Source organism: Mustela erminea, chromosome 1 (genome assembly GCF_009829155.1).
Source record: "Mustela erminea isolate mMusErm1 chromosome 1, mMusErm1.Pri, whole genome shotgun sequence".
Lineage (NCBI taxonomy): Eukaryota > Metazoa > Chordata > Mammalia > Carnivora > Mustelidae > Mustela > Mustela erminea.
The window spans coordinates 217,863,905-217,869,475 of record NC_045614.1 but is presented as its reverse complement, the minus strand read 5'-3'; the positions used below and the strand labels follow the sequence as shown (position 1 = coordinate 217,869,475).

At 59.6% G+C, this 5,571-nt stretch overlaps 1 pseudogene; it reads right to left on the bottom strand.

Moving 5' to 3' along the window:
• Positions 1-2,434: 2,434 nt before the first annotated feature.
• On the bottom strand, positions 2,435-5,278 carry LOC116598067 (annotated as a pseudogene).
• Between the last annotated feature and the right edge of the window lie 293 nt (positions 5,279-5,571).

Genomic DNA, 5,571 nt, shown 5'->3' with positions numbered 1-5,571 from the left:
CGTTTTACACAGACACGGTGGTGCTAGATGGGGGCCCTGCCCACCGGTGTGACCTCATCCTCACTCGTGACATCTGCCACAGGCCTCCATCCAAATAAGGTCACCTTCTGAGGTGCCGTGGGTTAGAGCCTCAACTTAGTAGGAATTGTTAGGGGACGTGTTTCCGCGTAGGAGGTCAGGAACAGACAAGGACTGTTCGCAGTTTGGGGCCATGGCCAACGAAGCTGCTAGAATGCTTGTGTGCGAGGCTTCCCGCTGACCCACGCTTTCCTTCCCCCACGAGTGTGACGGTCGGGTCACGCCTTTTCAGGACACTTCCAGACTAAATTCTCTAAAGGGGCGTTGATTCGTCCTCTCAGCAGCAGGGACTGCGAATTCCTGTTCATTCCCAACCCCGTTCACCCCCGGGGTGGCCTGTTGTGTACATTACAGGCTTTCTGATGGCTGCACGGCGGCATCTCTGCGCGGTGTTCGCCGGCGTTTCCCTGATGACAAGTGAGGGGAACCTACTTGCTTATGTGCGATCGGTGTGCCTTCTTTGGTGAAATGTCTACTTACGGTTTTTGCCCTTTTTTAATTTTTTATTTTATTTTATTTTTTTTAAAGATTTTATTTATTTATTTGTCAGAGAGTGAGCGAGAGCGAGCACAGGCAGACAGAGAGGCAGGCAGAGTCAGAGGGAGAAGCAGGCTCCCTGCGGAGCAAGGAGCCCGATGCGGGACTCGATCCCAGGACGCTGGGATCATGACCTGAGCCAAAGGCAGCCGCTTAACCAACTGAGCCACCCAGGCGCCCCTGTTTTTGCCCATTTTTTAAACGGGGCGGTTTGTTTTCCTGTTTGGGGTTTAGGGAGTTCTCTGTGTATTCTGGATGTAAATTCTTCAGGTAAGAGCTTGCGAAGACTTTTCTCCCGGTCTGCGGCTCATCCTCCGCTTCTCAGTGCCACTTCTGGAAAAGCAGAAGTTCTTCATTTCGATGCGGTCCAGCGTACGCACATTCTTTTATGGCCCGTGCTCTTGGTGGTGTAGCTAAGAAATCTTTCCTTAGCTCAAGGTTACGAATCTTGGCTCCTGTTCCCTTCTAGAAATGTTACGGTTTGAGGCTATATATTTAGGTTTACGATTTTGAGTTATTTAGTGTATGGTCAGAGGCGTGGGTCAAAGTTCCACTCGTGTGCCTACGGACGCCCGACCTCCACTAAATTGTCTCTGCAGCTTTGTTGGAAACTGTCTGTGTGCTTCTGGGTCTGTTTCTGGACTCTCTGCTCGATTCCCTTCGTATGTTGTCTTCCCTAATGTTGACACCGCACTGTCTCGATTGTGATAGTCTCGACACCAGGTAGCATCTGTCCACACCCAGGCTCCTTCACCCCATTTGGACTATCCAGACCTTTCCCGTCTCCCCGTGAACTCGACACTCAGCTCGTCGGCTTCCGCAAAAGCGTCTGATCGGACTTTGATTGCTTTGAAGGAACAGAGCCGCATACTCTGATCCACGAACGTGGTTCATCTCTTCATTTATTTAGTTCACCTTAATTCCCTTCAGCGATATTTTATAATTTACAGTTAGAACATGCACACTTCTGGTAAGATCTCTCCCTAAATATTTCATATTTTGGGTGTTCTTCCTTTTTTTTTTTAAATTTATTTTTTATTTATTTTCAGCATACCAGTATTCATTATTTTTTCACCACACCCAGTGCTGCATGCAGTCCGTGCCCTCTATAATACCCACCACCTGGTACCCCGACCTCCCACCCCCCCTCACTTCAAAACCCTCAGATTGTTTTTCAGAGTCCATAGGTGTTATTTCTTATTTAAACTTTGGATTGCGCGTGTTGCTTGTAAATAGAATACACTTTATTTCTGCACAAAGATCTTGTATAAACCTCACTACGTTTACTAGTTCTAGGAGTCCTTTGTACATTTTCCTAAGGTTGCCCACACAGCGAATTCTGCCATCAGTGCAGAAAGACAACTTACTACTTCCCCCCCAAGCTGGATGCCGCGTTTTTATTTTCCTGCCCCTGTTGCCCTGGGTCGGATGTTCAGAATGCTGTCGGATCAAAGTGGTGAGAACAGACGTTCTCACACCGATCGCAAATAAGCAAGTAGGTTCCCCTCACCTGTCATCAGGGAAATGCCGGCAAACACCGCGGAGAGATGCCGCCGTGCAGTCATCAGAAAGCCTGTAATGGGGGCGCCAGGGTGGCTCAGTGGGTTAAGCCGCTGCCTTTGGCTCAGGTCATGATCTCAGGGTCCTGGGATCGAGCCCCACATCGGGCTCTCTGCTCAGCAGGGGGCCTGCTTCCTCCTCTCTCTCTCTGCCTGCGTCTCTGCCTGCTTGTGATCTCTCTCTGTCAAATAAATACATAAATAAATAATCTTAAAAAAAAAGGAAAGCCTGTAATGTACACGACAGGCCACCCCGGGGGCGAACGGGGCTGGGAACGAACAGGAATCCGCAGTCCCTGCTGCTGAGAGGACCAGCCGATCCCGTCATGTCCCTGAAAACGGGGCTGCTCTCTGTGTGCGGCGCTGGCGGGGAGGGTCTCCGGGCCCAGGCAGCCCCCCAGCCGAGCCCTGGGGCTCTGTTTACCGCACACGGCGCCCTGTGAGACTGACAGGCACCCCGAGCGTCCTCCGCAACCAGGAGCCAAAGAGAGGGCGTCGGGCAGGCTGCCGCTCCAAGAAGACCCCTGAGCCACGCCTGCCCTTCCTGGCCTCTTCATGGCCCCACAGACCGGCCCCGCGTGTGTGTGCATGCGCATGCGTGTGCCCCTGTGTGCCCCTGTGCTGGGGCACTAGAAGGGGAGGCGGTGGGCTCTCCAGGCGGGAATACACGTGGGCCTTGGGTCCCTCCGTCAGGCCCTGTGGGGTTTCCGGCCAGCTTGTTTCCCAAACCGGCGAGGGTGGTTTGCGGCTCTGGAAGCTCCCCGTGCTCTTCGGCCCCAAGGTCGCACCGCCCTGCGGGGCAGGCAGGCCCCCGCGGGTGGGGTGGGGCGCGGAGCTTCAGGGCCCAGAAGGTCATGGGGGGGATGGGGGGTTCGGCGGGGGTGGGAGGTGGGGGGCCCGCGAGCAACCCGGCAGGCGTCTGCAGGAAGGTGAGGCGCACCCCCTCTGGCCTTCCCCGGCCCCCGTTCCGCCGCTGCCTCTTTCTCCCACCGTGGTCCAGAGAGGAAGGGCCTGTTTGCAGCCTGGCTCACCGCCTCTGGCTGCCACAGGACACTTGCCGTTGAGCTGGAAACCCCCCCGGTGAAAACACAGCGACCCGCCGTTTGAAGCTGGGCTCCTGGTCCCTCAGGAACGCCCCGGGTCCCGTAAGCCCTTGAGTGGGACGGGGCCTGCCCCTGCCTGCCCCGCCCCTGCCTGACCCGAGGAGGTTGGGGTGAGAGATGTGGGGGCTCTGGTCGCATTGACCCCCGTCCTTCCGGTCGCCTCCTGAGGCTTAGCCAGACGGTTCTAAGGAGCCCACTTAGGGGCAAGGCCGGGGCTCAGCCTACGGCCACCAGTGGTCTAAAGGGCATAAGTCTGGGGGTGTCGGCCGTGCGAGGGTCGGGAGCTGATGGTCGAGGTCGGCCAGCAGAGAGGCCCCAGGGGGACAGCTGGGGGTGGGCACCTGAGGGTCACTGCCAGTCAGCATCCTGACTCACTCTGACCCCTCAGATGTGTCCCTAACGACCCAGGGGACATTGCTGGGTTGTGTCCGTCCTACAGCCAAGACTTCCCGTACACGGACTGAGAGGCCGAGAGCAGTGGCGGCTGCTGACCACTCAGGGCAGCTCCGGGTCCCTTTGAAGGTCCAAACAAGTCCTGGGTCTGGCCTGGCCGTCAGGACTTTGGAACCATAAGGAAAGCCCCACCCGCGGGCCAAGGTTTTCCTGCTCTTTGAAAGGATCTTGCTTCCAGGGTCCGGCCCTCAGAAGCTTCCGGAATCAGTCCATCCCCCTCCTGCAGCAGAAGTAGCCAAGGCGGCGGCGGGGCAGGGCGGGGCGGTGGGGGGGGGGCAAGCAAAAGCAAGGACGGTCGGCGGCGGGTTGGCCTCCGGGAAGCTCTGCTGACCCAGCGCCGTAGGACCGCCTCGCGGGCCGCTCGTGTTCCAGGACAGTGAGCAGGGCCGGCTCCAGGTCCCCTGGCGGCGGGAGCACCGGCCCACTGGGCCCTCCCCTGGACTCCCACCTGCACTGGTTTTGGAACCCCTGGGACACCCTGGCCCAATGCGGGTCAGAGAGCGGCTGGTGCCTTAACCTGCAGCCCGTACACGGGGACACGGAGCTCTGCTCTGACCAGCCGTGCGGAGCCTTCTGCGCACGTCATGGGAACGCCCGGGCCGCCCCAGGGCCCTGCGGCGCTCTGCCCTTCCTTACTGGAGCCGTGCGGGGCTCGCTTTCCCCCTGGCAAGGAAGGGAAGGGCACAGAGCTGTGGGGAGCCCGTGCCGGGGAGCTGTGTCTCCGCTCTGAGCTCGGCCCGGGGGTGGGCGCCACCCCAGGCTGCCTTCCCACCTTCCAGGGCCCCGTGGACATCTGTGGACATCTGTGGAACATGTGGGGGACCATGTTCTGGCAGCTTCCATGCATCCTGGCCCCTCTGAGCCAGCGGCCCTCGGGCTGCATAGCCCACGTCTGTGGGTGAGTCCAGAGAGGGCCAGCTAGCCACCTCCCGCCCCTGCCCTAGAGTGTGCGGCGGCCCTCTGGCACCCACATTGGTGGGCACCCCTCCCCTCCCACCTTGGGGGCTGTTTGAACCTCTCATCAGGCCCTGATGGCAGCCTCTGTCCGTCCCTTTTCCTGTCCCTGGGAACAGCACCGGTCCCGCTGGGCTTCCCAGTTCTGAGCCCACGGGTGACCACAGGCCGGGGTGGGGGTGTCTCAGGCCTGGCCGCATACTCGTCCAGGCACCAAGGGACAGTCTCACAGAGAGACGGAGGCCTGTACCTCCTCATGTCACAGGGCCGTCACAGGGGGCCTAATGGTCCCCTCCTCCTCGGCTGAGGCTGGACCCTCCGGGACGGACGCTGGAGGACACCCTTGCCCAGCACGGCTGCACCCAGCTCCCACCAGCCCCTGCGCATGCCCGCCTGGCCCTGCAGGAAAGGTAGAGGGAAGACGGGAAGGCGCCATGGCCGCCAGACGGGGCCCTGAGTTCGCACATCGCGGCGCTGGCTCTGGGAAGCCGAAGGCCGTTCCACACACTTGCACGCATGTGTCTTAGCACACACACCCGTGTGTACCTACGACGTGTGTTCCATGCATGCACCCATGCCGGGCACACACTCAGGCTCCGCCCGCACCCCCGCCCCGGGCATCCGTGCCTACGTAGATGCACTCGCGCGCACCAACCTGGTTGCACAAGCTGAGGACACCAGCCCGGGGCACACACCACGGTTCAGAGGTGACGAGCGGCACTCGCCGGGCGTTGGGGGCTTGACCCTGGTGGGCAGGCTTCTCCGAGTCAGCCAGGGTGTCCTTTGTTGAGCTGGCTGTCCCACGGGGCAGTTCCTGGGGCCCCGCTCTCAGTCTCTGCGCCCCGATTTCTGCCCGCGGGACTGAGCAGCGACCGTGCCTTAGCTCA